Source organism: Somniosus microcephalus, unplaced genomic scaffold (genome assembly GCF_052327205.1).
Source record: "Somniosus microcephalus isolate GS21.2 unplaced genomic scaffold, FLI_Smic_1.0 unresolved_chr8, whole genome shotgun sequence".
In the NCBI taxonomy this organism is placed as follows: Eukaryota; Metazoa; Chordata; class Chondrichthyes; order Squaliformes; family Somniosidae; genus Somniosus; species Somniosus microcephalus.
The window spans coordinates 40,830,706-40,846,816 of record NW_028225186.1 but is presented as its reverse complement, the minus strand read 5'-3'; positions in this window follow the sequence as shown (position 1 = coordinate 40,846,816).

Below are 16,111 nucleotides of genomic sequence, written 5' to 3'. Positions count from 1 at the left end.
ACAACACCAGGTTATAGTCCAACAGCTTTATTTGAAATCACAAGCTTTCGGAGCGCTGCTCCTTCTTCAGGTGAAGTGGAGAAATGCATAAAGACACAGCTTATATAGTCAGAGAATTATGTCAGATGTTTACAGGTAACCTTTCCAACTGCCATTTATCGCACCTCGGCAGATAGATAATCACAGCAGTCAAAGGTGTGAATGGTGTCCAAACAGGTCAGTCAGGGAAACATTACATCAAAGAACAATGAGGTGGGGTCACAAGGGGTCAAATATTGCAGATGCTGGGGTCTGTATGAAAAACAAAAAAACAGACAAAAAACATTTTTTTTTTTTGGCTGCAAATCACAGCAGGTCCGGCCGAATCTGTGCAGAGAGAACAAGCCAATGTCGACTCGAGTCTGGATGACCCTGCATCAGGTGGGGTTACATGTAGCGTGACATGAACCCAAGATCTCGGTTGAGGCCGTCCTCATGAGTGCGGAATTTGGCTATCAGTTTCTGCTCGACGATTTTGCATTGTCGTGTGTCTCGAAGGCCACCTTGGAGAATGCTTACCCGAAGATCGGAGGCTGAATGTCCTTGACTGCTGAAGTGTTCCCCGACTGGGAGGGAACACTCCTGCCTGGTGATTGTTGCGCGGTGTCCGTTCATCCGTTGTCGCCGATGTACCATGCTCCGGGGCATCCTTTCCTGCAATGTATGAGGTAGACAACGTTGGCCGAGTCACATGAGTATGTACCATGTACCTGGTGGGTGGTGTCCTCACGTGTGATGATGGTATCTGTGTTGATGATCTGGCATGTCTTGCAGAGGTTGCTGTGGCAGGGTTGTGTGGTGTCGTGGTCGCTGTTCTCCTGAAAGCTGGGTAATTTGCTGCGAACGATGGTCTGTTTGAGGTTAGGCGGCTGTTTGAAAGCGAGTAGTGGAGGCGTGGGGATGGGCTTAGCGAGGTGTTCGTCGTCATCGATGACATGTTGAAGGCTGCGAAGAACATGGCGTAGTTTCTCCGCTCCGGGGAAGTACTGGACGATGAAGGGTACTCTGTTGGTTGTGTCCCGTGTTTGTCCTCTGAGGAGGTCTATGCGATTTTTCGCTGTGGCCCGTCGGAACTGTCGATCGACGAGTAGAGCGTCATATCCCGTTCTTACAAGGGCGTCTTTCAGTGTCTGTAGGTGTCCATCGCGTTCCTCCTCGTCTGAGCAGATCCTGTGTATTCGCAGGGCTTGTCCATAGGGGATGGCTTCTTTAACTTGGTTAGGGTGGAAGCTGGAGAAGTGAAGCATCGTGAGGTTGTCCGTGGGCTTGCGGTAGAGTGAAGTGCTGAGGTGTCCGTCTTTGATGGAGATTCGTGTGTCCAGGAATGAGACTAATTGTGAGGAGTAGTCCATAGTGAGTTTGATGGTGGGATGGAACTTGTTGATGTTATCGTGTAGTCTTTTCAGTGATTCTTCGCCGTGGGTCCATAGGAAGAAAATGTCGTCGATGTATCTGGTGTATAGCGTTGGTTGGAGATCCTGTGCAGCGAAGAAGTCTTGCTCGAACTTGTGCATGAAGATGTTTGCGTATTGGGGTGCGAATTTGGTCCCCATGGCTGTTCCGTGTGTTTGGGTAAAGAACTGGTTGTCGAAGGTGAAGACATTGTGGTCAAGGATGAAGCGGATGAGTTGTAGGATGGCGTCTGGAGATTGGCTGTTGTTGGTGTTGAGTACTGAGGCTGTCGCAGCGATGCCGTCATCGTGGGGGATACTGGTGTAGAGTGCCGAGACGTCCATCGTGGCGAGGAGTGTTCCTGGTTCAATTGGACATCGGCGAGACCATGCAAACAATGCGACAACGGATGAATGGACACCGCGCAACAATCACCAGGCAGGAGTGTTCCCTCCCAGTCGGGGAACACTTCAGCAGTCAAGGACATTCAGCCTCCGATCTTCGGGTAAGCATTCTCCAAGGTGGCCTTCGAATCACACGACAACGCAAAATCGTCGAGCAGAAACTGATAGCCAAGTTCCGCACTCATGAGGACGGCCTCAACCGAGATCTTGGGTTCATGTCACGCTACATGTAACCCCACCTGATGCAGGGTCATCCAGACTCGAGTCGACATTGGCTTGTTCTCTCTACACAGATGCGGCCGGACCTGCTGTGATTTCCAGCCAAAAAAAAAATGTTTTTTGTCTGTTTTTTTGTTTTTCATACAGACCCCAGCATCTACAATATTTGACCCCTTGTGACCCCACCTCACTGTTCTTTGATGTAATGTTTCCCTGACTGACCTGTTTGGACACCATTCACACCTTTGACTGCTGTGATTATCTCTCTGCCGAGGTGCGATAAATGGCAGTTGGAAAGGTTACCTGTAAACATCTGACATGATTCTCTGACTATATAAGCTGTGTCTTTATGCATTTCTCCACTTCACCTGAAGAAGGAGCAGCACTCTGAAAGCTTGTGATTTCAAATGAAGCTGTTGGACTACAACCTGGTGTTGTGTGACTTCTTACACAGGTCTACAACGGTAGTGGCATCAGCAAACTTGATGATGGAGTTGAAGTTGTGTGTGGCCACGCCATCGTGAGTAAACAGGGAGCACAGAAGGGGACTGAGCACACAACCCTGGGGAGTTCCGTGTTCAGGATCATTGTGGGGGAGTTGTTTCTGCCTATTTTCACCACCTGGTGCCTTCCTGTCAGGAAGTCCAGGGTCCAGTTGCATAGGGAGGTGTTAAGTTCTAGCTCACTGAGCTTATTGACAAGATTGGAGGCGATAATGGGATTGAATGCTGAACTATAATCAATGAACAACATTCACACATAGGTGTTCCTCTTATCCAGCGGTGATAAGGCAGTGGTGCAGTACAGTGGCGATGGCATCATCGCTAGATCTGTTTGGGCGGTAGGCAAATTGGAGTGGGTCCAGTGTGTCAGGTAGTAACGAGTTGATGTGGGTTTTGACCAGGCTCTCAAAGCAGTTCATGATGACAGAAGTGAGTGCTATGGGGCGGTAGTCGTTTAAACAGGTTACTTTTGATTATATGGGGACTGGAATAACCGATGTCATCTTGAAGTTGTGGGGACTACAGACTGGTACAGTGAATGGTTGAATACATCCTTAAACACGGCTGCCAGCTGGTCAGCGCCTGCTCTAAGGACACGCCCAGGGATTCCATCTGGACCGGGTGCTTTATGGGTGTTCACTCTCTCAAAGGTCTTGCTCACGTCAGCCACAGAGTTTGACAAGACCCGGTCGTCCTGAGCCGCGGGCGCCCTTGTAACAGGCCAGTTGTTGTTGGCCTGAAACCGGGCGTAAAAAGTGTTAAGCTCATCTGGGAGAGAGGCATTGCTGGGCATGACACAGTTGGGTTTCCCTTTGTAGTCTGTAATAGATTGTAGTCCACTCCACATCCTACGCGAATCTGTGCTGTGATAGTGTGACTCCACTTTGTCCGTGTATTGTCTTTTTGCATTTTTGATGGTTTTTCTGAGGTCGTACCTTGATTTCTTGTACTCGTCCATGTCCCCAGAGTTGAATGCGATGGACCGTGCTTTTAGCATAGCACGGATATTGCCATTTACCCATGGTTTCTGGTAGGGAAATGTTCGTACAACAATCCTCGGAACAACGTCGTCTATGCACTTGTTTATGAAAATAATGACCGAATCTGTATATGTGTTGATGTCATTGTCCAAGGCATTCCGGAACATATCCCAGTCAGTGGAATCAAAGCAGTCTTGTAACATAGCGTCTGATTGATACGACCAGCGTTGTAGAGATCTCATCACAGGCTTTTCCTGTTTCAGTTTCTGCCTATAGGTGGGTAGCAGCAGGATGGAGTTGTGATTTGATTTGCCGAAGGGAGGGCGGGGGAGGGCCTTGTATCTATCCCGGAATGGAGTGTAAATGTGATCTAGTGTGTTCTTGGCTCGAGTTGTGCAGGTGATATGCTGATGGTATTTAGGCAGTGCTTTCCTCAGCTTGGCTTTGTTGAAATCGCCAGCCACGATGAATGCAGCCTCTGGATGGGAACTTTCAAGCCTGCTAATGATCCCATACAGCTCGTTTAGTACCCTATTTGCGTTGGCCTAGTGGTGGAATATACACCACTGTAATTATCACGGATGAGAACTCTCTCGGGAGGTAGAATGGTCGGCATTTGATCATCAGGTGTTCAAGATCGGGTGAACAAGAAGATGTAAGTAGTTCCACGTTGGAACACCAAGAATTGTTGATCATAAAGCATACTCCACCCCCTCTATTCCTCCCCGAGTCTTTTGTTTGGTCTAGCCGGTGAATGTTGAATCCCTCTGGTTGAATGGCCAAAGCTGGTGTCGATGGATCAAGCCAAGTCTCAGTAAAAATCAAGACATTGCAGTTCTTAATGTCTCGCTGTAAGGTGAGCCTCCCTCCTTCGTCCAGCTTATTGTCCAGTGACTGCACATTCGCCAGGAGAATAATCGGAGGGGGGGGTGGTGTTCACGTCGCATCAGCTTCACTAATGCACCTGCTCGTCTGCCCCGCTTGCACCGTCGTCGCGTCCTGATCACAGGAATGAAGTCAGGTAAGCAGATGGGAGGGTTGATGGTAGTAGCAGCAGAATCACAGTTCGAAAAATCGGGGGTAAGTCCTATATCTCCGGACGATCTTATATCCAGAAGTGATTGACTGTCGTAGCAGATAAGTGAAGAAACAGTACTGACAGAATTGTTTAATAATAACAATAAAATAATTAATAAAGTGGAAAATTGTGGATGAGTTCGTAAAACAGCGGCTACCCTCATGAACCATACAGGTCGTTTAAACAGTAGAATATTTTTTTAAAAACAACTAAACTATTAATAATAAAACTAGAATGCTAAATACTAAACAGTAGAATACAAAAAACAGCCAGGTTGTGGTCAATGGGTCAGTTTCTGTGTGTTAGGACAGGTGTTGGTCTCTGTGTCAGTTTCTGTGTGTTCGGTCAGGTTTTCGCCAGAGGGTCAATTTTTGGTTGCTCTGTCAGGTGGTGATCAGTAAGTCAGATTCAGTGTTTTCAGTAAGTTTATGGTCAGTGTTCAAGTTTCTGTGGGTTCCATCAGTGTGTAGTCAGTGGGTCAGTTTTTGTTCGTTCGGTCAAGTTGCTTCAGTGGTTCAGTGTCTGTGTGTTCGGTCAGGATTTGTTCAGTTCGTCAGTTTATCTGTGTTTGGCCAGGTTGTGGTCAATGGGTCATTTTCGGTGTGTTGGGTCAGGTTTTGGTATGAAGTCCCTTTTCTGTGAGCTTGGACAGGTTCTGGTCAGTGAGTCAGTTTCAGTTTTTTTCATTCAGGTTGTGGTCAGTGGGTCAGTTTCAGTGTTTGTTCAGTCAGGTTGTGGTCCTTGGGTCAGTTTATTTGTGTTCGGTCAGATTGTGCTCAGTGGGAGATTATCAGTGCTTTCGGTCAGGTTATGTCAGTGGGTCAGCTTCTGTGTGATCGGTCAGCTTGTGTTCAGTGGGTCCGATTCTGTTTGCTCGGACTGGTTGTGGTCAGTGGTTAAGTTTATGTGTGTTCGGTAAGGATTTGGTCAGTGGGTCAATTTCTGAGTCTTAGGTCAGGTTGTGGTCAGTGGGTCAGTTTCTGTGTGTTCGTTCAGGTTGTGGTCAGTGTGCCAGTTTCTGTGTGATCGGTCAGTTGTGGTCAGTGGATCAGTTATTTTGTGGTTGGTCAGGATCTGTTCAGTGGGTCCGTTTCTGTGTGCTAGATCAGGTTGTGGTCAGTGGGTTTCTTTCTGTGTGTTTGTTCAGGTTGTGGTCATTGTGTCAGTGTCTGTGTGTTTTGTCAGGTTGTGGTCAGTCGTCATTTTCTATGTGTTCACTCAGGTCTAGGTCACTGAGTCAATTTTTGTGTGTTCAGTCAGGTTAAGATCAGTGTGACAGTTTCTGCATGTTCGGTCAGGTTGTTGGCAGTGTGTCATTTTCTGTGTGTTTCATCAGGTTGTGGTCAGTGGGTGAGCTTGTGTGTGTTTGGTCAGGTTGTGGTCAGTGGGTCAGTTACTGTGTGCTCGGTCAGGTTTTGGTCAGTGTGTCAGATTCTATGAGTTCGTTCAGGAGGTGTTCAGTGGGTCAGTTTCTGTGTGTTCAGTCAGGTTGTGGTCAGTGGATCAGTTTCTGTCGATTCCTTCCGTTTGTGGTCAGTGGGACAGATTCTGTGTGTTCAGTCATGTAATTGTCAGTGTTCCAGGTCATGTGTGTTCGGTCAGGATTTGTTCAGTTGATCACTTTCTGTGTGTTTGGCCAGGTTGTGGCCAATGGGTCAGTTTCAGTGTGCTCGGTGAGATACTGGTCAGTGTGTGAGATTCAGTGTTTGTTCAGTCAGGTTGTGGTCAACGGGTCAGTGTCTGTGTGCTTGGGCATTTTGAGTTATGTGGGTCAGTTTCTGTGTGTTTGGTCAGGATTTGGTCCGTGGGTCAATTTCTGGTTCTCATTAATATGTGGACCATGGGTCAGTTTATGTGTGCTCGGAAAGGTGGTGATCAGTGGGTCAGTTTCTGTGTTTTCGGGCAGTAGGTGAACAGTGGGTCAGTTTCTGTCCGTTCAGTCATGCTGTTGTCAGTGGATCAGTTTCTGTGGGTTCCGTCAGTGTGTGGTCAGTCGTACAGTTTCTGTATGCTCGTTCAAGTTATTGACATTGGGTCAGTTTCTGTGTGTTCGGTCCGTATTTGTTCAGCTGGCCACTTTCTGAGTGTTTGGCCAGGTTGTGGTCAATGGTTCAGTTTTGTTGTGTACAGTCAGGTTGTGTTCAGTGGGTCAGTTCCTGTGTGTGCATTCATGTTAATTTCAGTGGGTTAGTTTCTGCGTGTTCGTTCATGTTGTGGTCAATGGGGAAGTTTCTGTGTGTTCGGTCCGGTTGTCGCCAGTGGGTCAATTTTTGATTGCTCGGCCAGGTTGTGGTCAGTTAGTCAGTTTCAGTGTGTTCAGTCAGTTTATGGTCAGTGGATACGTTTCTGTGGGTTCCATCAGTGTGTGGTCAGTGGGTCAGTTTCTGTTTGTTTGGTAAAGTTGTTTCTGTGGTTCAGTTTCTGTGTGTTCGGTCAGGATGTGTTCAGTTGGTCAGTTTCTGTGTTTCGGCCAGGTTGTCGTCAATGGGTAAGTTTCGTTGTGTTGGGTCAGGTTTTGGTAGGAAGGACCTTTTCTGTGAGCTCGGTCAGGTTGTGGTCAGTGTGTTATTTACAGTTTTTGTTCATTCAGTTTGTGGTCAGTGGGTCATTTTCAGTGTTTGTTCAGTCACGTTGTGTTCCATGGGTCAGTTTCTGTGTGTTCGGTCAGTTTGTGCTCAGTGTGACATTATCAGTGCATTCGGTCAGGTTGTGGTCAGTGGGTCATTTCCTGCGTGATCGATCAGGTTGTGTTCAGTGGGTCAGCTTCTGTGTGTTCGGTCAGTTTGTGGTCTGTGGGTCCGGTTATGTATGCTCGGTCCGGTTGTGGTCAGTGGGTCAGCTTCTGTGTGTTCGGTCAGGATTTGTTCAGTGGGTCTGTTTCTGTGTGTTTGGCCAAGATGTAGTCAGTGGGTCAGTTTATGTGTGTTCAGTCAGGATTTGTTCACTGCGTCAGCTTCTGTGTGTTCGTTAAGGTAGTGGTCAGCGTGGCAGTTTCTGTGTGATCAGTCAGTTGTGGTCAGTGGGTCAGTTTCTATGTGTTAGGTCAGGATGTGTTCAGTGGGTCAGTTTTGGCGTGCTAGATAAGATTGTCGTCAGTGGGTCCCTTTCTGTGTGTTTGTTCAGGTTGTGGTCATTGTGTCAGTTTATGTGTCTTTTGTCAGGATGTGGTCAGTGGGTCATTTTCTGTATGTTCAGTCAGGACTTGGTCACTGTGTCAGTTTTTGCGTGTTCAGTCAGGGTGAGGTCAGGTTGACAGTTTCTGTGTTTTCGGTCAGGTTGTGGGCAGTGTGTCAGTTTCTGTGTGTTCGGTCAGGTTGTGGTCAGTGGGTCCGTTTCTGTGTGTATCTTCAGAATGTTGTCAGTGGGTCAGTTTCTGTGTGTTCGGCCAGGATTTGTTCAGTGGGTCAGATTCTAACTGTTCTGCCAGGTTCTGGTCAGTGGGACAGTTTCTGTGTGCTCAGTCTGGCTGTGGTATGTGGGCCAGTTTCTCTGTGTTCCATCAGGTTGGGGTTAGTGGATCAGTTTCTGTGTGTTCGGTCAGTTTGTGGTCATTGGTCAGTTTGTGTGTGTTCGGCCAGGTTGTGTTCATGAGTCAGTTTCTGTGTCTTCAGCCAGGTTTTTGTCAGTGGGTCAGTTTCTGTGTGTATTGACAGGTGCTGGTCTACGGGTCACTTTTTGCATGTTTGGTCAGGTTGTCGTCAGTGGGTCAATTCCTGTGTGTTCATTCAAGTTGTGGTCAGTGTGTCAGTTTCTGTGTGTTCGGTCAGTTTGTGGTCAGTTGCTCAGTTTCTGTGTGGTCGATCAGGTTGTTGTAATTGGGTCCGTTTCTGTGTGTTTGGTCAGGTTGTGGTCAGTGAGTCAGGATCTGTGTGTTCGGTAAGGTTGTGGTCAGTGGGTGAGTTTGTGTGTGTTTGGTCAGGTTGTGGTCACTGGGTCAGTTACTGTGTGCTCGGTCAGATTTTTGTCAGTGGGTCATATTCTGTGAGTTCGTTCAGAATGTGTTAAGTGGGTCAGTTTCTGTGTGTTCAGTCAGGTTGTGGTCAGTGGAACAATTTCTGTCGATTCCTTCAGTTTGTGGTCAGTGGGTCAGTTTCTGTGTGTTCAGTCAAGTTTTTGTTAGTGTTCCAGTTTATGTGTGTTCGGTCAGGATTTGCTCAGTGTGTCAGTTCCTATGTACTCGGTCAGGTTGTGTTCAATGGGTCAATTTCTGTCTGTTCGGAGAGGATCTGGTCAGTGGGTCAGTTTCTGCGTGTATCGTCAAAACGTTGTCAGTGGGTCAGTTTCTGTGTGTTCGGCCAGGATTTGTACAGTGGGTCAGATTCTATGTGTTCTGTCAGGTTCTGGTCAGTGGGACAGTTTCTGTGTGCTCAGTCTGGCTGTGGTATGTGGGCCAGTTTATCTGTGTTCCATCAGGTTGTGGTTAGTGGGTCAGTTTCTGTCTGTTCGGTCAGTTTGTGGTCATTGGTCAGTTTGTGTGTGTTCGGCCAGGTTGTGTTCATGAGTGAGTTTCTGTGTCTTCAGCCAGGTTGTTGTCAGTGGGTCAGTATCTGTGTGTTTTGACAGGTGCTGGTCTATGGGTCACTTTCTGCGTGTTTGGTCAGGTTGTCGCCAGTGGGTCAATTCCTGTGTGTTCATTCAAGTTGTGGTCAGTGTGTCAGTTTCTGTGTGCTCAGTCAGGAGTTGGTCATTGTATCAGTTTCTGTGTGTTCGGTCAGGTTGTGGTCAATGGGTCAGTTTCTGTTTGTTCACTCAGGTTGTGGTTATTTTGTCAGTTTCGGTGTGTTCAGTCAGGTTGTTGTCAGTGGGTTAGTTTCTCTGTGTTGGGACAGGCTGTGGTCAATGGGTCAGTTTCTGTATTGTGAGTCAGGATTTGGTCAGTGTTTCAGTTTCTGTCTGATCGGTCAGGATGTGTTCCATGCGTAAGTTTCTGTGTGTGTGGTCAAACTGTTATCAGTGGGTCACTTACTGTGTGCTTGGACAGGTGGTGGTCAGTGGGTCAGGTTCTGTGTGTTCGGAGAGGCGGTGATCAGTAAGTCAGTTTCTGTGTGTTCTGTCAGGTTGTGGTCAGTGAATCATTATCTGTGTGTTTGCTCAGGTTGTGGTCATGTGGTCACTTTCTGTGTGTTCGGTCAGGGTCTGGTCAGTGCGTCAGTTTCTCTGTGCACCGTCAGGTTGTTGTCAGTGGTTCAGTTTTGGTGTATTCGGTGAGGTTATGGTCACTTGGTCAATTTGAGTGTATTGGGTCAGATTGTGGTCAATGGGCCAGTGTTTGTCTGTTCGGACAAGTTGTTTTTAGTGTGTCAATTTCCATGTGTTTGGTCCGAATATGGTCAGTTGGTCAGTTTCTGTGTGTTCAGTCAATTTGTGGTCAGCGGATCAGTTTCTGTGGGTTCCGTCATTGTGTGGTCAGTAGGTCAGTTTCTGTCTGTTCCGTCAAGTTGTTGTCAGATGTTCAGTTTCTGTGTGTTCTGTCAGGATTTGTTCATTTGGTCAGTTGCTGTGTGTTTGGCCAGGTTGCGGTCAATGGGTCGGTTTTTGTGTTCGGTCAGGTTGTGCTAGGAAGGTCAGTTTTAGTGTGCTTGGTCATGTTATGGTCAGTGGTTCAGTTTCAGTGTTTTTTCGGTCAGGTTGTGGTCAATGTGTCAGTTTCTGTTTGTTCGGTCAGGTTGTCGTCAGTTTGTCACATTCTGTGTGTTTGGTCAGGTTGTGGTCAGTGGGTCTGTTTCTGTGTTCTCGGTCAGGTTGTGCCCAGTGGGTTTGTTTATGTGTGTTCGGTCAGGTTGTGGTCAGTGGATATATTTCTGTCAGTTTCGTCAGTGTGTGGTCCGTGGATCAGTTTCTGTGTGTTCAGTCAAGTTGTCAGGATTTTATCAGTTGGTCAGTTTCTGTGTGTTTTTAGAGGTTGTGGTCAATGGGTCGGTTACTCTGTGTTCGCTCAGGTTCTGGTTTGAAGGTCAGTTTTTGTGTGCTCTTTCGTGTTTTGATCAGTGGGTCAGTTTCAGTGTTTTTTCGGTCAGGTTGTGGTCAATGGGTCAGTTTCTGTGTGTTCGGTCATGTTCTGGTCAGTGAGTCAGTTTCTCTGTGCACCGTCAGGTTGTATCAGTGGTTCAGTTTTGGTGTACTCGGTCAGGTTGTGGTCATTTGGTCACTGTGAGTGTATTGGGTCAGATTGTGGTCAATGGGTCAGTGTTTCTCTGTTCGGACAAATTGTGGTCAGTGTGTCAATTTCTGTGTGTTTGGTCCAAATATGGTCAGTTAGTCAGATTCTGTGTGTTCAGTCAGTTTGTGGTCAGCGGATCAGTTTCTGCAGGTTCCGTCATTGTGTGGTCAGTGGGTCAGTTTCTGTCTGTTCCGTCAAGTTGTTGTCCAATGTTCATTTTCTGTGTGTTCTGTCAGGATTTGTTCATTTGGTCAGTTGCTGTGTGTTTGGCCAGGTTTCGGTGAATGGGTCGGTTTCTGTGTGTTCGGTCAGCTTGTGGTAGGTAGGTCAGTTTCTGTGTGCTTGGTCATGTTATGGTCAGTGGGTCAGTTTCAGTGTTTTTTCGGTCAGGTTGTGGTCAATGTGTCAGTTTCTGTTTGTTCGGTCAGGTTGTCATCAGCTTGTCCGATTCTGTGTGTTTGGTCAGGTTGTGGTCAGTGGGTCAGTTTCTGTGTGCTCGGTCAGTTTGTGCCCAGTGGGTTTGTTTATGGGTGTTCGGTCAGGTTGTGGTCAGTGGATAATTTTCTGTCAGTTCTGTCAGTGTGTGGTCCGTGGATCAATTTCTGTGTGTTCAGCCAAGTTGTCAGGATTTGTTCAGTTGGTCAGGTTGTGGTCAATGGGTCGGTTGCTTTGTGTTCACTCAGGTTGTGGTTGGAAGGTCAGTTTCTGTGTGCTCTCTCATGTTTTGGTCAGTGGGTCAGTTTCAGTGATTGTTCGGTCAGGTTGTGGTCAATGGGTCAGTTTCTGTCTGTTCGGTCAGGTTGTGGTCAGTGGATCATATCCTGTGTTTTCGGTCTGGATATGTCAGTGTGTGATACTCTGCATGTTTGGTCAGGTTGTGGTCAGTTACTCAGTCTGGTTGAGTTCGGTCAGTATGTGGTCAGTGGGCCAGTTTCTGTTTGTTCGATCAGGTTGTGGTCAGTGGGTCAGTTTGTGTGTGATTGGTCAGTTTGTGGCGAGTTGCTCAGTTACTGCGTGCTCTCTCAGGTTGTGCTCAGTGGGTCAGTTTCACTGTGTTCGTTCAGTATTTGTTCAGTGTGTCAGTTTCTGTGTGCTCGTTCAGGTTGTGGTCATTGTGTCAGGTTCCGTGTTTTCTGTCAGGTTGTGGTCAGTGGGTCAGTTTCTGTGTGTTCAGCCAGGTTGTTGACAGTGGGTCAGGTACTTTGTGTTTGGTCATGTTGTGGTCAGTCGGTCAGTCTCTGTGACTTCGCTCAGGTCATGGCCAGAAGGTCAGTTTCTGCATGTTTTGTCAGGTTGTGGTCAGTGGCTCAGTCTGGTTCAGTTCGGTCAGGTTGTGGTCAATGGGCCAGTTTCTATTTGTTCTGTCATGTGTTGTCAGTGGGTCAGTTTCTGTGTGTTCAGTCAGGTTCTGCTCAGTGGGTCAGTTTCTGTGTGTTCAGTCAGATTGTGGTCAGTGGGTCAGTTTCTATGTGATTGGTCAGGATGTGGTCAGTTGCTCAATTTCTGTGTGCTCGTTCAATTTGTGGTCAGTGTGTCAGTTTCAGTGTCTTTGGTCAGGTTGTGGTCAGTGGGACAGTTTTTGTGTGTTCAGTCAGGTTGTGGTCAGTGGGTCAGTTTCTTTGTGTTTGGTAAAGCTGTGGTCAGAGTGTCAGTTTCTGTGTTTTTGATCAGGTTCTGGTCCGTTGGTCAGTTTCTGTGTGTTCGGTCAGTTTGTGTTCAGTTGGCCAGTTTCTGCATGTCCGGCCAGGTTATCATCAGAAGGTCAGTTTCTGAGTTTTGGGCAGGCTGTGATCAGTGGTTCAGTTTGGTTGACTTCGGTCAGTATGTGGCCAGTGGATCAGTTTCTGTTTGTTTGGAAAGGTGGTGGTTAGTGGGTCAGTTTCTGTGTGATCGTACAGGTTGCCGTCAGTGTGTCAGTTGCTGTGTGGTCTGTCAGGTTGTGGTCAGTGGGTCAGTTTCTGTGTGTTCGGTCAATTTGTGGTCAGTGGGTCAGTTTATGTGTGATCGGACATGTTGTGGTCAGTGGTTTTGTTTCTGTGCGTTTGGTCATGTTGTGGTTAGTGGGCCAGTTTCTGTGTGTTTTGTCAGGTTGTGGTCAGTGGGTCAGTTTCTGTGTGTTCAGTCAGGACTTGGTCACTGTGTCAGTTTATGTTTGATCAGCCAGGTTGTGGTCAGTGGGTCAGTTTCTGTGCTTTCGGTCTGGTTGTGGTCAGTGGGTTCGTTTCTGTGTGTTCGGTCACTTTTTGGTCAGTATGTCAGTTTATGTGTGTTCAGTCACGTTGTGGTTCGTGTATCAGAATCAGTATGTTCGATCAGGTTGTGGTCAGTGTGTCAGTTACTTTGTGTTCTGTCAGGTTGTGGTAAGTGAGCCAATTTATGTGTGTTACGTCTGGTTGTCTTCAGTGGTTCAGTTTCTTTGTGTTTGTTCAAGTTTTGGTCAGTGGGTCAGTTCTGTGTGCTCAGTAAGGTTGTTGTCATTTTGTCAGATTCTGTGAGTTCGGTCATGTTGTGTCCGGTGGGTCAGTTTCTGTGAGTTTGTTCAGGTTGAGCTCATTGTGCCAGTCTTTGTGTGCTCGGTCAGTTTGTGGTCAGTGGGTTTGTTTCTTTGTTTTCGGTCAGTTTGTGGTCAGTGGATCATTTTCTGTCAGTTCCATCAGTGTTTGATCAGTGGTACAGTTTCTCCAAGTTCGGTTAAGTTGTTGTCAGTGGGTCAGTTTCTGTTTCTTCAGTCATGATTTGTTCAGTTGGTCACTTTCTGTGTGTTTGTCCAGGTTGTGGTCAATGGGTCACTTTCGGTGTCTTAGGTCAGTTTGCGGTCAGTGTGAGAGTTTCAGTGTTTGTTCCATCAGGTTTTAGTCAATGGGTCAGTTTCTGTGTGTTCTTTCAGATTGTGATCATTTGGTCACTTTCTTTGTGATCGGTCAGCTTGTGGTCAGTGGGTCAGAAGCAAATAGATTTCAGGTGGACGCCTACCCGCACTTGATGCTGTGGGTTCCTGAACATGTCCTTTGTGATCCCGCCTAAAAAATGTCATCTTGTACGAAAAGTTTGCCTGGCGTGGAAGTGACGTGAATTTCAAAGAAGCAAGGAGGAAAGACTGCATTGATCTGCTTGCTGGCAGGACGCTTTTCGCAGTTTCCCTGGTGATATAGTGGTTCGGATTCGGCGCTTTCACCACCGCGAGCCGAATTCGATTACCCGGTCAGGAAAATAGTGCGTTTTCTGGCAGTTTAAAATGCCAGCAATCAAAGCCCCCGCGCGAAACAATGCATCAACTTTTCAACTTTCCACACCGCTGCTGTTGCCTCAACAGTCAGCAGCGCATCATTCGGTACCGAGGTGCAACATTCACTTGCCTTGCCTTCTGTAAAATGCCTGCTGTTTCAAAGTCAGCAGGAAATGACATTGGGAACAAGACACTTGAAATGCCCACATTGATGTGTACCTCACAGAATCAGAACATTCACGGTTATTATCCGCCTTCCATGTATTATTTTGCCGAATTCATCTCCCTAACAAACTTAGCTGATCACGGCACGGCTATCAGTCAACTCATTGCCAGTGTGAAAAATGCTACATTAGCAACGTGTGCAAGACTCGAATGACAGAGTACCTGCGCCGTGATAACTTATCCTGATATTTATGAGGCCTTAACATTCACTGCATAGGACAATTCTACCTCTGGTTACCATCCCTTCTGCCATTGGAAAGCGTTTGTCTTTATTTCCTCTATCAAAACCCACTGTAATATTGCAAGCCTCTATTAAATTTCCTCTTAGCCTCCAGGGGAAAGCAATCCCAGCTTCTCCACAAAATCAACATAACTGAAGTCGCTTGTCCATCGGGCCACACTCTAAGCCGTCAAACGGGTTCTGTATGTCTGATAGACAGAAATTTCAGCTACAGGGGAGTCAAGGGTTATGGGGAGTGGGCGGCAAAGTTGCGTTGTGTCGAAGATCTCATCAGCCACGAACTTATTAAATGGCGGGGCTCGAGGGGCCGAATGGCACAATCCTGCTCCTATTTATTCTTTTGGGGAAGGTTAGTTTCTTAATTATGTAATTTTCAAAGCAAACACATCACTTGAGCATAAATAATATATTAGCTGTATCTGTGCAACTGGATCAAGGGTATGAATGTTCTGCTCTTGTTCCTGTGCAACAGCTTTCAGGGGCTGAATGGCATCCTGCTCCTGTGTAACAGGCTCGATTCTTACTCTGACAGACATTACATTGCTCACTTCCTCGTTAGTATAGTTGTGAGTATCCCCACCTGTCACGTGGGAGACCGGGGTGAAATTCCCCGACGGGGAGGAATTTTAACATCCCCAATTTTAAACCTTTGGGCAGCACCTTAACGTGCTCCTTGGAAAAGATCAACAGCGAAAAATTGAACCTAAAAAAATTTTAAACGGTGAGGAACTGTATAAAAGCCTCCTGCATCAATTCCTCGTTAGCATAGTGTTCTCCTTCTGGTTGTCTTTTGTGCGGGGCACTGCGGAACGAGAGAGGACAGGGAAATGCAGATAACAGCGGGAGAAAGCAAGTCTGATCTTTCAAGGGGACAGCACTGGCACGAATGGCCGAATGGCCTCACACTGTACTGCAAGCCTCCATGAATCATATGGATATCTGAGACATACCCACACAAAGTGAGCACACATCTGTGTTCGTGTATGTGTTTGAGTCTTTGTCTCAAGCAGTGCATTACTATTTCCTCTGTGTTGTCCTTGATATTTTGGTGCTGATTATTCAATATCCCGAAGGCTTTTCTCTGACTGTGTATCACTGAGAAAAGCACAGAAGCAAATAGATTTCAGGTGGACGCCTACCCGCAATTGATGCTGTGGTTTCTTGAACATGTCGTTTGTGATCTCGCCTAAAAAATGACATCTTGTACGAAAAGTTTGCCTGGCGCGAAAGTGACCTTAATTTCAAAGCAGCAAGGAGGAAAGACTGCATTGTTCTGCTTCCTGGCAGGATGATTTCCATAGCTTCCTTCATGGTCAAGTAGTTAGGATTCGCTGCTTTCAACGCGACGGCCCGGGTTCGATTCCCGGTCAGAGAAAAAATCAGTGCTTTTTCTGGCTGTTTGAAATGCCAGCAATCAAAGCACCCGCGCGAAACAGTGCTTGCACCTCATCAACCTTTCAACTTTCCACGCTGCTGTTGCCTCAACAGTCAGCAGCGCAACATTCGGTACCGAAGTGCAACATTCACTTCCTTGCCTTCTGTAAAATGCCTGCTGTTTCAAAGTCAGCAGGAAATGACATTGGGAACAAGACACCTTAAATGCCCACATTTATGTGTACCTCACAGTGTCAGAACAGTCACGGT